This window comes from Myxine glutinosa, chromosome 14 (genome assembly GCF_964187855.1).
Source record: "Myxine glutinosa chromosome 14, kmMyxGlut1.1, whole genome shotgun sequence".
Lineage (NCBI taxonomy): Eukaryota > Metazoa > Chordata > Myxini > Myxiniformes > Myxinidae > Myxine > Myxine glutinosa.
This window is the reverse complement of record NC_136274.1, coordinates 17,902,289-17,922,561: the sequence shown is the minus strand read 5'-3', so window position 1 is coordinate 17,922,561 and position 20,273 is coordinate 17,902,289. Positions and strand designations below refer to the sequence as shown.

The 20,273-nt window shown below is 49.9% G+C and overlaps 1 protein-coding gene across 2 annotated transcripts in view; it reads left to right on the top strand.

Moving 5' to 3' along the window:
* LOC137439454 (uncharacterized) overlaps positions 1–20,273 on the top strand; it is a 400,511-nt gene that overhangs the window by 107,296 nt on the left and 272,942 nt on the right. The window lies entirely within an intron of this gene.

Genomic DNA, 20,273 nt, shown 5'->3' with positions numbered 1-20,273 from the left:
TACAAAATTCCAAACTCCTTCGGAAGGCAATGGCTAACCACCTAGTAAACCCTTGCTCAGGATGCTTCTTCGGTGGTACCGACACTCTGTAAAGAGAGAGAATCATCAACATCATCAGAGAGACATCTCTGTAAATCAGAGAGATAGATAGAGAGAGACAGACAGAGACAGACATCATCAGAGAGACGTCTCTGTACATAAGAGAGAGAGAGAGAAACATCAAAGACAGAGAGAAGGACAACAGACACAGAGGGAGACACAGAGGGAGACACAGAGGGAGACACAGAGGGAGACACAGAGGGAGACACAGAGGGAGACACAGAGGGAGACACAGAGGGAGACACAGAGGGAGACACAGAGGGAGACACAGAGGGAGACACAGAGGGAGACACAGAGGGAGACACACATCAAAGAGAATGAGGGACATCATAGAGAATGGGACATCGGAGACGGAGAGGGGGACGACATCGGAGACGGAGAGGGGGACGACATCGGAGACGGAGAGGGGGACGACATCGGAGACGGAGAGGGGGACGACATCGGAGACGGAGAGGGGGACGACATCGGAGACGGAGAGGGGGACGACATCGGAGACGGAGAGGGGGACGACATCGGAGACGGAGAGGGGGACGACATCGGAGACGGAGAGGGGGACGACATCGGAGACGGAGAGGGGGACGACATCGGAGACGGAGAGGGGGACGACATCGGAGACGGAGAGGGGGACGACATCGGAGACGGAGAGGGGGACGACATCGGAGACGGAGAGGGGGACGACATCGGAGACGGAGAGGGGGACGACATCGGAGACGGAGAGGGGGACGACATCGGAGACGGAGAGGGGGACGACATCGGAGACGGAGAGGGGGACGACATCGGAGACGGAGAGGGGGACGACATCGGAGACGGAGAGGGGGACGACATCGGAGACGGAGAGGGGGACGACATCGGAGACGGAGAGGGGGACCGAGACATCGGAGACGGAGAGAGGGACCGAGACATCGGAGACGGAGAGGGGGACCGAGACATCGGAGACGGAGAGAGGGACCGAGACATCGGAGACGGAGAGAGGGACCGAGACATCGGAGACGGAGAGAGGGACCGAGACATCGGAGACGGAGAGAGGGACCGAGACATCGGAGACGGAGAGAGGGACCGAGACATCGGAGACGGAGAGAGGGACCGAGACATCGGAGACGGAGAGAGGGACCGAGACATCGGAGACGGAGAGAGGGACCGAGACATCGGAGACGGAGAGAGGGACCGAGACATCGGAGACGGAGAGAGGGACCGAGACATCGGAGACGGAGAGAGGGACCGAGACATCGGAGACGGAGAGAGGGACCGAGACATCGGAGACGGAGAGAGGGACCGAGACATCGGAGACGGAGAGAGGGACCGAGACATCGGAGACAGAGAGGGACCGAGACATCGGAGACGGAGAGAGGGACCGAGACATCGGAGACGGAGAGAGGGACCGAGACATCGGAGACGGAGAGAGGGACCGAGACATCGGAGACGGAGAGAGGGACCGAGACATCGGAGACGGAGAGAGGGACCGAGACATCGGAGACGGAGAGAGGGACCGAGACATCGGAGACGGAGAGAGGGACCGAGACATCGGAGACGGAGAGAGGGACCGAGACATCGGAGACGGAGAGAGGGACCGAGACATCGGAGACGGAGAGAGGGACCGAGACATCGGAGACGGAGAGAGGGACCGAGACATCGGAGACGGAGAGAGGGACCGAGACATCAGCGACATCAGAGAGAGAGACATATCGAGATACTTGGCATCAAACACAGACTGCTGTGACTGGTTCAAGAGTGGCAACTCATCATGCTTCCTCTTGCCCTGTTTTTGAATTTTTAGGATCTGCTTCAATAACGATTGGTTCTTGAGCTTGGGAAGGAACCGGAGGATATGTAACGTGGGCTGGCAGGGCAGAAAGGCTCATTCTTTGTACGCTAGCTTCTGAATCATCTGTTTCTGGGTTCAATTCCCAGACGAGTTCAATCCCATCACAAGTCATTTGCTTTTAGATTCTAGCAGGATCGCTGCATCATGGAGTATATTATCATCTTTAATGTGTACCTTATGGTTTTCAATTCAGATTGTACTTCAGCTTGCGCTTGTGCCAATCACTGGTCAGAATCCTGAGTTTTGTCTCGGTCATTTCATGGACTGCCCCACACCTGGACCTACCACCAATATCCTCTCACGGAAGGACCATACAAGTGATGTGACTCGACTTGGGGTTGACCATTATTCTTATTCTCTAAATACAGACACAAATACCGATTTTGTGCGACATCTGTCTTGCTGGAGCCAAAGGCCATAGAAAATGAACAAATGACTTTTCCACTCGTCTTTGTTGCCTTGGAGCTTTGAACATTTTGATTTGGTTCTTAAATGGAACATTCTAATGGAGTACAACAAGCTATGGTGAGTTTGAGAAAATGGGACAAAAGGAAAATCTAAACTGTTTGGGGCTAGTTGACAAAATGTTGTAAGGAAACCTTTTCGTTTGTTATTGATGGAGAGAAAGAGAATGTATGAAAGCGGTGAGATGGAAGGGGAGTGCAAGTGGATCCCTATTTCTGTCTCCTATCTATTTTCCCTTTTCCTGGGCCTCGGTTGGAGTGGGCACAGTGTGTTTGAATAGCCTTTCACAGCCGGTGTTTTGCAAACACTAACTCATGGATTCTTCAACAGAGAGCATCGAAAGGTCGCCGAAAGGGAAAGGTGCATCACGAGAACCTCGCCTTGTGCATTATTCAAGCGGATTTTTTCTCTGCCCCCCCCCCCCCCCCAAAGTTTATTTGAGCTTTTCTTTCTCGAGCTCACACCGATCAAACAATATATTCTTGCAACTCTTTCTGATCTCTAATTGTCTCTTCACATGCACAAATCTATGCTCGGCGGAGTGTTTGCAAGTGTCCAGACGTGGGACAGGACCGAGACGGACAAACTCATTGCGATTGCAACAGGTGCTTGCAGTCATGTGATAACCTCACGATAAACTTCTGCCTCAAAGGACCAAGGGAAAGGACGGTCGATGATGGACAAAGAGAGGCAGGCTTTTCCTTGTGTTGTGCAACTGTTGTTCAACCTGGAAGAAGAGTCCTGAAGGAACGTGACTTGATATGTAAAGACTGAAAGCGACATGCCATGACACCTGAACCTGTTCCCTTTAAGACGTGTGATATGTAGCCAGGCAATTGTATGACTCCAGATTAGAGGATGGAATTTGTGTTGGGTCACGTGCCGTGGTAAGATATTTCTGAACAAGTTATGGTGCCATTTACTTATCTTATTACCCTCGCCAGAGGAGAGGGTATTGCATTTGAGTCTGTTTGTTTATCTGTCTTGTTTGTCTGTCTGTCTGTTTGTCTGCACAGAATAAATATGATTTTCTCTACAACTCTTGATCCGATTGACAGATAGTTTTAATCATCGGTACTCCTCCTCCTGCATAATTTTAAAAATAATTATGATGTCATAGATCACGTGGCACAGGTGCCATCTTGGAAAAAAACGAAAAACTTTGCACCTCTATCTCTGAAAGCACTGGGTAGAAAAAATTGAGACACGGCTCATTGTAAAGAACTCTCCATGGAGAATAACGTATTGTTGTGCCAACAGTGATCGACACCACAGGATGATGGATAGCCGATCGGTCTTACCCCGGAAATTGGCGATCATGCTGAAAATTGGCGGTACTTTTTTATGGCATGCATGAGACTGAAGGGATGAGATGCTTACCTGTAAGGAGCTCATGGGGTTTATATGAAAATGAACAGTGAGGTAAATCTATAATCCTACTTGAGGTACCTCCACACTCAGACTCAAACACAGACAGGGGAATGATAAAATAAAATAATTTATTCCATCGAGTTAGCCAGTACTCGGCTTTGCTCGAACGAGACCACCGAAAGAAGTCGCAGCCCGAAGCCGCTCACGTGGAAAACACACAAGATGGCGTGAAGTTCCTCTCTGCGTCGCCACAAACGTGAGGGGGTTCGTGTGGCCGGTCCTCTTTTTCTGTTGTCTCCCCCCGAAACATGACGCGGCTCCAGCTCCCCCGAAAAACAACACCCCTGGCTCCAACATGCAAAGGTTCTCTGAGCTCCAAACAGTCCTCCCCAAAAAAAAATAGCACGAGAGAGAGACAGAGAGACAGACTTTTGACTTATAAAAGTATAAAACCATTCCACAAAGCAGTGTTAAACCAAGCAACGAGTTCAAAGAAACATTGTATAAGGATCATAAACACACCAAAAAAGAACAAAGGATATTCAAAAGAAATCAGCAAGTATAAAAATTTTACCAACCAAAGGTGAGGACACAAACAGAAACCACAAACAATTTTAAAGGAAATGCTCACGCAAGAGCTATGAACACATCAAGAGCAAATTAAGCGTTTGATTAGAGAGAGAGAGAGAGAGAGAGAGAGATAGAGATAGAGATAGAGAGAGAGAGATAGAGATAGAGATAGAGATAGAGATAGAGATAGAGATAGAGATTGTGATTGATTGATTCTTCCTCCTCAGTTCTCGAAGTCTCTCAATGACGTCACCCTGACATCACCCCGACCAATCACTGAGTTCCACTGAATCGCCCCATGGTCGGGCTCGACCAATGACAAACTTGGGGGCGTGGACTTTTCCCGAACTCGATTGTTGGGTGGCGTTTTTTTGTTGATCGTAATGTTCGGAGCCTGTCGGCGGTGTTGGTGCGGGGTTTAGCCTGATCGGGAATGTTTGGGTTTCTTTTGGCATTTACGTTGGTAGTTGTGGTTTAAAGACATGGGTTTTTAATTGCTGGCTTGTTATAATTTGTATATCGCATACCGGGGAGATCAATCCTGAACCCTAGAACTAATTAGCATGTCTTCACCCCCGTGTGAAGAACACATAAACAACCTTAAGCTCACGGTTTTTCTACTTAACTACATCGACATTAGCTTCCTACTTGCACATGGTCCATGCTACCCTACACAGTTCTATCCCCACTATGGTATTTTATCTCCAACCCCCACAAACGTAACTATGTTAATGATGTCATAAGTTACTCCATTATGACGTCATAATTCGATAAGTACAAAACTTCGATTAAGTTGAAATTTCTTGAGCGTCATCTATGGATAAATTGGTGGAGAAAAAAACGATGCCATCAGTCACGTGTTTCGGCCGCCATATTTGTTTTAATACAAAAGCCTTAAAAACCACTCGAACACGTCCTGGCAAAGGTCTGCAATCTCTGATTGCTCTTTCTTGTTTCCTCTGCTTTCTTTTTAGAATTATGTTTGATGTTTATTGGAGAGTTAGGGATAGGACATAGGGTAAATGAGCAGCATTAGGGAATGGCAGGATATATAGCAAAGATTAAATGATTTCTTGACCAACTGTTGTTGGAGATGGCGAATTGATGTGAACGGAATGTCTCGCGTCCCAACTTCTGAATGTTGCATATTTGTATGACTGGCTCCGACAGATTTAAAGCTGATCAAATCAACAAGCAATGACCAGATGACTCAACAAAATGAACAACTTTTGCCTCTTCTGCTCAGATGCGATAAAATAAATACTCATCATTTTCCTAGTGTTAAATGGAGGGGTTTTCAGGCACCGGAGCACCGTGCTGCTGTCTCCTTGAGCTGGACCGTCTGCTGGGTAACACCAGCTGCTAATAAACTGTCAGGTTGCGTTTCAGCTGTTTTGCAACCTCTACGCCCTACGGGGTATAAAAGGAACTGGTATGACACCGCAACCAGAGCCAAGATGAACCTGACCGAAAGAACCCTCAAGGTCTCGCCTCGTTTGTGCCAGAGAAAGATTACGCTGGCTGCATGTTTGGCGATCTCACTTATGTCGACCATTGGCAGTGCGTTACTGTATCATTAAAGGATTGCCAATAATCACATAGTGATCAAGGATATTCGAGCAGAGTGGCCAAATTAATGTAGAAATTGGGATTTAAATTACCTTTTTTTTTTTTTTTTTTTTTTTTTTGTATACAAGATCGAGGCTCGTGAAAGAGCGAACATTAATCAGACAGACAAACAGACACAAAACAAATAACATCGGGAGCGGTAGACAAGATGGGGAGAGAGGGGGAAGGACACAAACACAACATTTGAGAGCAGGGACCGAGAGACATGGAGACATCGAGAGAACTGTGGGAGGGAGAGGGCTTTGGGGGGGAGGCATGGGAAGGGGGGTGGGGGGGGGGGGTGGGAGAGGTATAAAACATATGGACACTGCCAAGACTTCCAGGAAAGAAGTTGGAATTTCAAACAAGGTGGATCTGGGGTGAATTAGTGGGGGTAGAAAAGATCAAGGTTTTGGATGGGGGAAGATAAGAGATGGTGGTGAACAGCTGTTTTGAAGACCTGGAGGGAGGAGTGTGATTGAAGTGAGTGTGGGAGTTTGTTCCAGAGGCGGGAGAAAAGAAGAATGAAAGAGTGAAGGTGAGCAGAGCCGAGATTTCGGCAGTTTAACCATCAGAGGGTGGCTGGCAGATCTTGTGCGACCTGTAGGAATATTTGGGGGACAGAGCACAGAGAGAGCTGGGGGAGCAAGGCCGGAGAGGAGTCGGTAGAAGACAAAGACCACCTACCTGCCTGCGGTGAGTGAGTGAAAGGCCCTCAGAGATAGCTTCATCGCGGGAGATTCCAATGATTCTGAAAGCTTTGGATTCAACAGCGTGAAGCCGAGCCAGGTGTGAGGCAGGAGCACCAGCCCATAGGGGAGAACAGTATTCCATTGAGCTGCGGATGAAAGCCTTGTATGTGGTGAGGAGCTCAGGTGTGCCTAGGAAGGACTTCGCACGACGGAGGATGCCCAGTCAGCAACTGGCTTTGGAGGCCAGCTTGGAAATGTGGTTTTCCCAAGAAAGATCATGGCAGATGGTGAGACCCAAAAGCTTGAGCGACAGAACTTCTTGGAGAGGATTGTTGAGAAAGTAGATGGGAGGGTTGTCCAGTCGATCTTTTCGGAGAGACATAGTAAGAGTGTGAGATTTGTCAGGATTGAAAGACATGTTCCACATGTTTGACCAGTCTGATTTTGTCCAGGTCTTCAGAGAGTGAGGAGGCTGCAGACTGCCGATCTGAGGGAAGAGGAATGGAGTGGCAGAGAGTGGAGTCATCAGCAAAGAGATACAGAGGATTTTCCAGAGTCGGAGAGATCATTGATAAAGACCAGAAAAAGCACAGGGCCCAGCACACTGCCTTGGGGAACTCCAGCCTGAACGGGAAGGGAGATGAGAGAAATCCATTCAGGGCCACACGTTGACTACGACCAGAGAGGAAGTCCGCAAGCCATGCATGGAGATTTCCATGGATACCATAGGAGGAGAGTTTGGTGAGCAGAGCTGGGTGCCAGACCGTATCGAAGGCACATGATATGTCAAGGGAGACAGCTCTGATTTCCTGTTTGGCATTGAGGACCTCCATCCATTGTTGAGACAGCAGAAGCAGCATGTCCAGAGTAGAGTGACCTGGTCTGAAACCAAATTGATGATCAGAGATCAAGCCATTGGAGAAGAGGAAAGATTTCATATCCGAAGCAATGATGGATTCCATGACTTTGCTGATAATTGGGAGCAGGCTGATTGGTGAAACCATTGTTTGGAATGTTATAATTTCAGACAATGCTTTGGTGAAAGAAGTTTAGCTTATGGAGGAGCTGAGAAAGATGGCAACGGTTTTTCAAAGAGACATAGTTAAAGGGAAACAAGCAATGAAATAGGCAGAAGAAGAAGAAAGCAAAAGTGTGGGAGGGCTTGTCAACGAGAGTACAAGAGATCCGGGGTTAGGGGAGGAGGGGGGAGTATGGGAGAAACTTGGTGAGGTGATGATCCTGAAAGACTGCGTAAACCTGTGTTCTCAAACTTTTTTGCATGCGCCCTCCTTTTTGTTTTCCCTAAACCGTCATGCCCTCCAATTATTAAAAGAAAAAAAAAGAAAAAGTGAGATGAGACAATGGAGGTGAGTATTCAGCTGAGATTTTGGGATCGGTTTCTGTAAAACTAGTAAAAAACTTTTGGGATGGGACACAAATTGTGTTTCTGTAACAACAACATCAAAAAAATGCAACCTGGTGTGGGATGCGAGTTGACGCAGGGAAGAAATGGTGGGAAGAACGAGGCCGGAAATGAAGTGATCGGAAACGGAAAGCCCCCCCAACCTTCCTGTGATGAGATAAAAGCAGACCCAGGTAATCAGCCTCCTGCAGAGATCCCAACAACGCTAAGAACCTTGGAGTCTTTCACCTCCAGGGGAGCACAATGGGAAGCAGCTGCATTGGGCTGGAGTAGAAATCAGCCATTATTCGTGGTGCTTCAGATGAGGTCCTTGTACATTGTGAGCTCTGCATTCCTTCGAATAAATTTGATATTGTGGCGGACACAATGCCAGCGGGTAATAATTCCCCGCACCGGTGGGTGGCGCGAGCGACCGGGCGTGGAAGCACGGCTCGGGCCACGCCCGGAGCGCAAAGGCGTCATGAGTCGCAGGGTGGAACTGAAATACATGCCCCGCCTTTCAGCTGACCAGCCACGCCCGTGGGCAAGGCGTGGCCTCGGGACATATATGCGGGCTCGACTTTCGAGCCCGCCCAGTGCTTACGTGCGAGCATGGAATAAAGTGTTTTGGTTTGTACAACGCGTTGTGGCCTACCTTCTTGGCAAACGAGTTGTGTGTGCATAGCACCACACTGGTGACCCCGACTGGTTCAGCCGTAGCTGACCCCTGAACGTGCCATGGCTACCAACACTGTCACCGTTAAACTCCCGGAGTTCTGGGAAGCACAGGCCAACGTTTGGTTTGTGCAAGCCGAGGCCCAATTCCAGCTCCGGGGCATCACAGCGGAAGACACCATGTACTTTTACATGGTCGCCGCCCTCGGGCCCGGCACTGCCGCCTGCGTCGTGTCCTTTCAGCACCCGCCGGGTTCCCCTAAGTACACGTCGCTCAAACGACTGCTCCTCACCACGTTTGGGCTCATGGAGGCCGAACTCGCCGATCGCCTCCTTGACCTTCCTGCCATCGGCGACACACGACCGTCCATTCGGATGGATTATATGTTGTCCCTTCTTGGTGACAAATGCCCGGATTTCCTTTTCCGAGTACTTTTCCTCCGCCAGCTACCTGCGCAGGTACGGCTCACGCTGGCCGGTTCGGCCATAACGGAACCCCGCACCCTGGCCAGAGGCGGACAAATTTTTCGCGGCCTGCGACACGCGGCCGACGTATGGCGCTGCCGCAGTGGATCCCGGTGCGGAGGCTTCAGAGCCACGCCCCCTCATGGCCGCTGCTACACCCCATCCACCACTGCCGTCATGACCGACGCGGCAGCCACCACCAGGGCAAACCTGGTGTTATTATCATGCCAGGTTCGGCCACAAGGCTAGGGCGTGCTGCCCGCCGTGCTCTTTCGACGGGTCGGGAAATGACCGGGCCGGCGCTCACTTGCGGCCATGAGCGTCGGCCATTCCAGCAGCCTCCTGTTCATCACAGACACCTCGTCTGGTCGCCGTTTTCTGTGCGACACTGGTGCGCAGGCAAGCGTCCTCCCTGCCTCCGCGTCCGACAAGCAAGCCGCGGGCCAGGGCTCCACCTTGCTCGCCGCCAACGGAACTCCCATCCGCACATTCGGGAAGCGTTGCCTCTCGCTGCGTTTCAGGGGACAGCGCTTCCGATGGTCTTTCGTCACCGCCAGCATGCCAATGGCCCTGCTCGGTGTGGACTTCCTTTGTGCGCATGGGCTGTTGGTGGACATTAAGTGCCGATGCCTCGTCCAGGCCGAAACCTTCAGCTCACTCGCTTGTTCGCTGAGCGGCTCGCTGAGCGGCTCACCAAGCGGCTTACCAAGCGGCTTGCCGAGCGGTTCCGTCCCGGCGAGGTTGGTCTGTACGCTTCCGGCAGCGGACGAGTTTACCCGCCTCCTCGCCAGTTTCCTGGCGCTCAAGCAGCCCACCTTTTCAGCGGTGGCCGTCAAACACGGGGTGGAACACCATATTCCCACCGTCGGACCACCGGTCTAGGCCCGAGCGTGCCGCCTCGACCCAACAAAGCTCACTGTTGCGAAAGCAGTGTTTGCCACGCTGGAGCGGCTGGGCATCGTCCGGCGCTCCAACAGCGCATGGGCCTCACCTCTACACATTGTGCCCAAGCCCGGCGGCGGATGGCGGACGTGCGGTGACTTCCGGCAGCTCAATGACGCCACCACCGCCGACCGCTACCCGGTCCCGCATATTCAGGACTTTTCCGCCCGGTTGGTGAAAACGACCATATTTTCCAACGTGGACCGCATCCGGGGCTACCACCAGGGTCCCCGTACAACCGAAAGACGTACCGAAGACGGCCGTTATAACACCTTTCGGCCTCTTCGAGTTCTTGCGGATGCCTTTTAGGTTGAAAAATGCGGCCCAGGCGTTCCAGCGGCTCATGGACAGCGTCTTGCGCAACTTGTCCTTCGTCTGTCTACCTGGACGACATCCTAGTCGCGAGCGCGTCCCGGGAGGAGCACCTGCTCCATCTCCGCACGCTCTTCGAACGCCTGGGCCAGCATGGCCTGATAATCAACCCTGCGAAGTGCCGGTTCGGCGTCACCCCCATCGACTTCTTGGGGCACCACATCACCAGGCACGGGGCCATCCCTTTACCGGCCAAGGTGGAGGCGGTCAGGAGTTTCCCGCGCCCCCGCACGATCAAGGGGCTCCAGGAATTCCTGGGCATGGTGAATTTTTATCACCGCTTCGTGCCCCGCATTGCCCAGCTCCTGCGCCCCCTGCACGAGGCCCTCAGGGGGAAGCCGGGCAAAGGTGATATTGCCTGGACGGAGCCGATGGACACGGCGTTTGCGGGCGCAAAGCTGGCCTTGGCCAACGCCATCATGCTGGCACACCCGGCGCCCAATGCACCAATCGCCCTCACCACCGACGCGTCGGACTACACGGTGGGCGCGGTGCACGAGCAGTGGGTGAGTGGTGCTTGGCAGCCGCTGGCGTTTTTTAGTCGGCAGCTCCGGCCGCATGAACGCCGGTACAGCACCTTCGACCGTGAGCTGCTCGGGCTCCACCTGGCGGTCCGACACTTCCGTCATCTTCTCGAGGGCCGCCCGTTCACGGCCTTCGTCGATCACAAGCCCCTTGTTTTCGCAATGGCCAAGGTCGCCGAACCATGGTCAGCCCAGCAGCAGCGTCACCTCTCTGCCGTGACCGAATACACGACGGACATCCGACACGTCGCGGGTAAGGACAACCCGGTGGCGGATTGCCTTTCCCGGTCCGTCGCACACGCGGTCCACCTCGGGATCGAGTATGCCTGGATGGCGGCGGACCAGACCGCCGACCCCGGCGTCCAGGCCTTTCGGACCGCCATCACGGGCCTCCGCGTCACCGAGGTACCGTTCGACGTCGCGGGCACTGCCCTCTTGTGCGACGTCTCCCTTGGCCGGCCTCGCCCCATCGTGCCCGCTGGCTGGCAGCGCCCGGTTTTTTATGCCATCCACGGCCTGTCCCACCCAGGCACGAAGGCCTCCCAGAAGCTTGTCGCAGCAAAGTTCGTCTGGCATGGCCTCCGGAAGAACGTCCGCGACTGGGCCAGGATGTGCCTCGCGTGCCAGTGCGCGAAAGTCCACCGCCACACCCAGGCCCCGTTGGCCCCGTTTACGGTGCCCGAACGTAGGTTCGACCATGTGCACGTCGACTTGGTGGGAACTCTGCCCCCCTCGCGGGGTTTCACCCACCTCCTCACCATGGTGGACCGCACCACCCGGTGGCCGGAGGCCGTGCCATTGGCGGCGACGGCTGTGGCTGACGTCGCGCAAGCTTTCATCGCCACTTGGGTTGCCCGGTTCGGCGCCCCCTCGGACATCTCATCTGACCGCGGCCCCCAGTTCACCTCGGAGCTCTGGGGAGCGGTGGCGCAAGGGCTCCGTCAAGCTGCACCGCACCATGGCCTACCACCCTCAGACCAACGGCCTGTGTGAGCGTTTCCATCGCTCATTGAAGGCCGCGCTCCGGGCCAGCCTCCGCGACAGCAGCTGGGCCGACAGGCTCCCCTGGGGCCTGCTGGGCCTCAGGACGGCACCCAAGGACGACGTGCGCGCGTCCTCGGCAGAGCTGGTTTTCGGACAACCACTGCAGGTACCGGGCGAATTTATCCCCGACTCCACGGCACCTTGGTCCGCGGCGCAACAGCGCTCCACCCTTAAGGAGACCGCCAGGAGGTTCGCCCCGGTGCCGACGGCACACCACGGTTGCCTGTCCTCACACGTCGCCCGGGAGCTTCGCACGGCGGAGTGCGTTTTTGTCCGGCATGACGCCCACCGGGCACCGCTGCGGCCCCCGTACGACGGGCCCTTCCGCGTGCTGGAGACCAGGGACAAGCACTTCACCGTGGACATCGGCGGTACTCCAGATCGTATCTCCGTGGACCACCTAAAGCCGGCCCACCTCGACCTGGACCACCCCCCGCAAGCAGCTCTGCCTCTGCTTCGAGGCCGCCCCCCGGCGGGCAGACCCCAAGCGCCACCCCCCAGCCCTGCACGCATCGCCAGGGCATTTTGGCTGGGTCATCCGGTTTCCCCACAAGCTCACCCTTCAGGTGTGCGGGAATTCTGGGGGGGCACGTGTGGTGGACACAATGCCAGCGGGTAATAATTCCGTGCACCAGTGGGTGGCGCGAGCGACCGGGCGTGGAAGCACGGCTCGGTCCACGCCCGGAGCAAAGGCGTCATGAGGCGCAGGGTTGAACTGAAATACATGCCCCGCCTTTTGGCCGACCGGCCACGCCCGAGGGCAAGGCGTGGCCTCGGGACATATATGCGGGCTCGACTTTCGAGCCCGCCCAGTGCTTACGTGCGAGCTTAGAATAAAGTGTTTTGGTTTGTACAACGCGTTGTGGCCTACCTTCTTGGCAAACGAGTTGTGTGTGCATAGCACCACAATATTTGTGATTGATTTGAATTGATTTGAGGGATGAAAGGCAATAATTATCCCCAAGCATCACCTGACTGTTTCGCACATATTCTGGTTGGTTATTTCCAAAAGGTGAACTGAATGACAAAACTCAAAAAAGATAATCATGTGCCATTGGCTCATCGTTAAGTCGTAGACTTGCATCTTAGAGGGTGTCTGTGCCAGGAAGTATGGATACTGTGGCTCTGGCATGGCCACTTGGACATGTGTTAATGACCATCTGCAAATTGCAGGACATTCCTCACTATCAAGGTATCCCACCGACGCTGGTAGAATATTTTAATCACAGCATGGAAGGTTTTCTGTAGGCAATGGCAATTGTGTGGCACTTCCATGGATCTCGTCTGGTGTTCGCATCATGGGTTAAACATGGCACTGCGTTGAATGTGAGGTCACATAACTCAGGCTGTAACTTATACCCGCTGTGGTTTACTGGATAAATGCCAAAGTCTCAATGTTCTTCATACACGGCCTGAGTTCCTGTCTTTACATGTCTCCTTTCCTCATTGTTATTCCTTTCTGTATCACCAGTCTCTTTTGGTCGTCTTCTTGCCATTTGCATTTTGGAAATATACGTCGAGTCTATATATTCATGTCCTGTTGCTAAATGCACACAAATAAGTTCTCATGCAAAAGCATTCATTTTTACAAAGTTTCCTTCAAGTACTTTCCAAAAGAAACAAGCAGAAACAGACGATGTCTGGAATACCAAAGAGACCCCCCCCCCCCCCCTCCACCCAAGGCCATACACCAATGTCCACCACCTACGGGGTGTTATAAGTGTTGTAACGTCACTGCTGTGAATCTGGAAGGCAACAAAGCTCTACCGACATCCAAACGACGATGCTTTTCCTGGCAAAGAGAGGGGCAAGTCTCCGGTTAGGGTAAGGTCATCTCAGCTCGAGGGTCACCGTGCGGGTCACACACCAAGGGGATTACTCCTGCGAGTCAAATCACAACTATTGAGCCTCGGCCAGGCTGAACAGTTTGCGTTTTGTATCCCACTGATAGGCCGGATCTGGATCCAGACCTGAACTAAAATCTCATCGGCTTCTACTCGTCACCCAACCAACTCATTCACCAACTTTTGTCATAATCCGCCCACAACTTTTTGAGATATAATGCTATAATATGACCCTACTGCAAAGCCGCAATGAGCCGGCAAAGTCTCTATTGAACTTTTTCGCAATTGTTTATGTATACTTCCGCATCCGCAAGATGGCGGCCTCCATGGAGCGATTTGGTGCGTCAAAGCTTCGAAATTCTCAAAGGATCCAGAAAAATCTGGCTTTTCAATATAATACGCGTTCATTCACAACACCGGCTTCGCCGGCTATAATGTCTTTGGCCCTATCACTCAATGGTGAAGAATGAATCTAAAAAACTATCGTTTCCGGATCCGGATGCGGATCGTCACCAAAATCGAATCAATTCGTCATTGTCACACACCCAAACTGTCCAGCAAGTTTTGTCCGAGTCCACCCGTGACGTTTTGAGAATTCTAGCTCGTAGACACACAAACAGACGAACAGGGGTGAAAACGTATAACCTAAGTCCACTTTCGGTGATGGAAGTATTTAAAAAAAAAAAAAAACTTAAAAGTAGTTATAATGGACGTACATACAAAAAACACATTTGATTGTTTGCAAAAATAGTAGTTGTAATGTAAAAACAATTGCACTGCCTGACATTATAGAATGGTTTAATCAAGGCCTTCCACGATTCCACTGGTTTTGTGAAACAAATTCTCAACTTGCTTGGTGTGAATGTGTTAAAGTCGCCATTTAATCTTTGAGCTTTTGGATCACTTCTTTTTTCTGAACCTGCTGCTTGTGTGTACACCTGGCTGAGGTCATGTTTATGATCAGCTTCTGGGAACTGCTTAGGTGTCCAAGGGCCTCGCGGTGCAATGAGGTCCTCCTGGCACTCCCTGATCACATGTCTTCATCACTCCCCACGATCACAATAAATAAAATATTTTGTTAAGTTGGTTTCACAGTTGTTTGCTTTTCCTCTTCTTTTTTCCCCTTCAGCGAGTATTTTCTCCTATCTTTTGTAACTTTTCCTGCATTGTAAACAGCATAATGTGAGCTGAGAGTTACCACCAGTTTTCCCAACAGGAAGCTTGCATGTTGTGACTGTCCTCGGCTGGATCAGGCTTTGCTGAATGTTTTGCTTTCATGCTTGAATACCTCATACCAGCTGCACAAGTTTGTCTATCATCTTTGTTTCTCTCTGTTTGAACCTCCGTGAAAGTTTCAATATAAACACAATTCGGAGCAAGGCAGAATGTTGTTATTCCACATCCACAATTTTTCCCATGTTCTTGTTGAGTCGGCTCTGGAAACCTTTTGCTACAGGTCTTTCACGAACCGCCCGGCAAAGCCTGCCATTGGATTAAGTTGCTTAGGGCAGGAATTTGTCGTTTCTTCCTTGATCCCGGAGATAGCTCGCTTACTCTTGCTCTTACTTACTCTTTGCAAATTCCACCATCGGATCTTTATAGAAAACCAATTGATGTTGGCATCTGATGGACTATGCACACGTTGGTGCCTCGTCCTGCCTGTGAAACACCAGGTTGACAGTTTATAGCTGAGTCAGGATTCAAAGCCAGGTTGGACACCTCAGAGAGGAGTCAAGGCTGAATGTCCGAACTCTGAATTTATTTTCTTCCCCTTAATACAATATTTACATGAGCTATCAGTCATCTACATTAGTCATCCGTTATTTACATTCACCATCCATCATTTTGATTGTTTGCCATAGCTATCCATCAGTGACATGAGCTATCGTTTACATTAGCCATCCATCATTCACATTATATATGGACATTATTTACTTTACTTAGCCATAATTTACATTACCAATCCATCATCTGCTTTAGCCCTCATTCATTTGTATTAATTATCAATCTACAAAAAAAATCACATCACGCATCCATCATTTATATTAGTTAACTGTAATTTACATTCACCATCCATCATTTACATTATATATAGACATCATTTACTTTACTTAGCCATAATTTACATTACCAATCCATCATCTGCATTAGCCCTCATTCATTTATATTATCCATCTACAAAAAAAATCACATCACGCATCCATCATTTATATTAGTTAACAGTAATTTACATTCACATCCCTCATTTACACTACTCACAATAAGTTAGGGATATTGTGGGAGCGAGTTTTTATTTATTTATAGGGGTTAGGGTTATGGTATTCAAATCAAGAATGCTGTGTTTTTTCACACTGATTAATAACCATAGAATTAGGACCAACAACTTTTTTCAACATAATTACTACACAAAATCAACCACACCGAAGAACCTGCCAATATCCCAAAATTATTGTGAGTGGTGTACATGATCAACAATTTAATTTCCCATACCTCGTTTATATTTTCAATAATTTCATTACCCATCCATCATTTACATAATTATCAATAATTTAATTACCCATCCATCATTTACATTATCAATAATTTACATGGGCCATCCACCATTTACATTATTATCAATAATTAATGAGCATTACCCATCCCTCATTTACATCTATATATATAAAACACAGTTTATGTGTGTGTGTGTAATGTTACCGATAGACTCAAACGGAGAGGCTCACGTGCTTGATATTTGGCATAGACATGGCCTAACTAAAAAAATTAATTTCATTATTTTTTTTTACCATATTTTTACCTCGGCGCATTTCAGCGAGGAATATTATACACGGAATCTGAACCGGTGGCAGAGCAGCGCGCTGATTCGCTCAGAGCGATCACGTGATGTTCCATCCTTGCCGCCATAATCTCACAGTTACGCGTTCGCACGTAATTCAGAGCGAAAAGCGATTGCGTTTTTTCACATTCCAGCGAGGAACATTGCCATTCACACCACATAGGTTTTTTTTTTCTTTCATCTTTAGATCCATGTTTTTAGCCATAACGTAGCGAACGTAGCGTAACATAGCGTAGCTAACATAGCGTTAGCATAACGTAGCGTAGCGTAGCGATCCTCGCTCAGGATCTTCGTCAGGTTCACGAGCGAGTTAGCCAAAATGTAAAAGTGAAAATATATCGAATGACCATTGCCATTCACACCACATAGGTTTTTTTTTCTTTCATCTTTAGATCCATATTTTTTTGCCATAATGTAGCGCATTATGGCTCGCTCGAGCTCGAGTTAGCCAATCACCTGGGAGCATGAGGCCACATTGGCCACGCCCACGACACGACGCAGAGTTGCAATCTTGCGTTTGCGTCGTTTGATTGCAGAAGTTGCAATCTTCATTACCACGTGTAAACGTAAAAGTGAAAAAAATTGAATTTGTCTACGAGTGAGTGACTGGAAGACTAACTGTGATAAAGGCAATGGCACCGAAGAAAAGAAATTTGTCGCGTTCAACCTCCCGAGCAAGGAAAATCGCTGATCGGAGATCCATGAAACTGATGAAGATACTTTTCACCATCGACAAGCCAATCAAGAACGTGTCTCTAGATTCAGACAGCAAGAGACAGAAGAGGAGAGAACGGCGCGTCTAAACGACAATCAACAACGTCTGGCGAGGGCCAGACAGCGAGAGACAGAAGATGAGACGATCTGTATTTCAAACTGTATTTCAAACAAACGGTATTTCCCATCTACACGGCCATGTATTCCTATTAACGTTATGTAAAGTACATAAATTGTGTGGATTACATCATTTGTGGATGTGATCAATTGCCAGTAACCATCTATATCCCTCCCCTTCCCTCCCCCTACCCCTCCCTTTCCCCCCTACCCCTTGCCCTTCCCCCCTCCCCCTTCCCCTTCCCCCTCCCTCTCCCCATCCCCCTCCCCCTCCCCCTCCCCCCTCCCCCCTCCCTTCCCCCTCCCCCTCCCCCCTCCCCTTCCCCCTCCCGCCTCCCCCTCCCCCCTCTCCCCCTCTCCCCCCTCCCTTCCCCTTCCCCCTCCCTCTCCCCCTCCCCCCTCCCCTTCCCCCTCCTGCCTCCCCTTCCCTCTCCCCCCTCTCCTCTCCTCCCCTCCCCTCCCTCCTCTTCTCCCCTCCCCCTCTCCTCCCCTCCCCCCTGTTCCCCTCCCCTCCTCTTCCCTCCTCCCCCTCCCTCCCCCTCCACCTCCCTTTCCCCCTACCCCTCCATTTCCCCCATACCCCTTCGCCTTCCTCCCTCCCCTCCCCCTCCCCCTCCCTCTCCCCCTCCCCCCTCCCTCTCCCCCTCCCCCTCCCCTTCCCCCTACCCCTCCCCTTCCCCCTCCCACATCCCCCCCTCCCCCCTCTCCTCCCCTCCCCCCTCTTCTTCCCTTCCCCCTCCCCCTCCCCTCCCCCGCCCGGCAATGCCGGGTACTTCTGCTAGTTATCAATAATTGACATTATTATACATAATTTACATTGCCCATCCCTCATATGCATTATCAGTAATTTACATTACCGTACCCATCCCTCATTTACAGTATCAGTAATTTACATTACCCATCCTTCGTATACATTTTTATCAATAATTTGCATTACCCATCCCTCATTCACATTATCATTTACATTACTCATCCATCATTTACATTATTAATAATTTACATTACCCATTCCTCATGTGCCTTATCAATAATTTAATTACCCATCCATCATTTACATAATTATCAGTAATTTAATTACCCATCCCTCATTTACATTATCATAATTATATTACTCATCCCTCATTTACATTTTTTATAATTTGCATTACCCATTCCTCATGTGCATTATCAATAATTTCATTACCCATCCATAATTTACATAATTATCAGTAATTTAATTACTCATCCCTCATTTACATTATCATAATTATATTACTCATCCATCATTTACATTATTAATAATTTACATTACCCATTCCTCATGTGCATTATCAATAATTTCATTACCCATCCATAATTTACATAATTATCAGTAATTTCATTACCCATCCATCATTTACCTTATCAATCATTTACATTACCCATCCCTCATTTACATTTTTATCAATAATTTACGTTATCCATTCATCATTTACATAATTATAAATAATTTGCATTACTCATCCGTCATTTACATTATTATCAATAATTTATATTACCCATCCATCATTTACATTATCAATAATTTAATTACCCATCCATCATTTACATTATCAATAATTTGCATTGCCCATCCCTCATATACATTTTTATCAATAATTTACATTACCCATCCCTCATTTACATTATGGACAACTTACATTATAATAAATAATTCACATTACCCATTCCTCATGTGCATATCATTAATTTAATTACCCAACCATCATTAATATTGTTGCGAATATGGAATTTGGCCTCCATATCCGCTTGTAAATATTCCCCTATTTCCCCAATACTCCCCAACTATCCCCAATCCCCCATTCCCTAGTCCCATTGTCTGTAAACAACAATCAGTAGAGCCGACCTTCCCCTTTTTCCCCCATTAAATGTCGTGCCCAGGTCCACCGCATCTCACGTAGACAACTTTCGGACATCTTGCTAGTTATTCTTAGTCTATGTCAGTTAAGGACTCCTTTCCATTAATTCTGACTCTTCGTTGCACCAGAATGTGATTATATGGCACCAGTAGTGAGTTTAGGACCTTTCCCATACCTCCTTCCATCTTCTTCCCCAAACAACAACAACAACAACAACTACAGCTACAACAACAACTACAACCACGGCGCGCGGGGGAAGTGTGCGTCCTCCCACCAGCTCGGTTAGCCGCCATGACCATGCGCTCCACGGGGTTACCACGAAGGGGCTGGCTGTCAGCTCCTCGTCAAGGGCGGAGCCTGGTAAACCCCCCCGCACGCACCCAATGAGAAGCAACGTGCCGATTCCACGAGGCGGAGCTAACGAGCCGAGGGCGTGTCACTCCCCGCCGGATATACGAAGCGACTCACCGGATGTGAGGTCAGATGCGCCCCCAGCTTGAGACGACAAGACGCTACCTCCGAGCGCTGCGACCTCCCTGCATGCTGCATCTCTGGACCGGACCGAGCCGATTCTGTCCCTGAGCCCAGGTGCACCTGGAGCCATCGATCCTGCCTTTCCTAGCCATCAATCCCCGTGTGAGTCAGCCTTTTGTCCCGTTTATCTGTCGTCTGTTGGGGTTAAGATAAGATTGTGTCTAAGTGCTTGTCTTTCTATGCTGTACCTCTCGTCCCTGTAATCTGACCTTCCGAACGAATATAATCTCCTCCGGAGGTCTTGAGAACCGTATCCATGGTGTCGTGTCATTTTAATCCCAGCCGTGTGTCTTTTCCTTC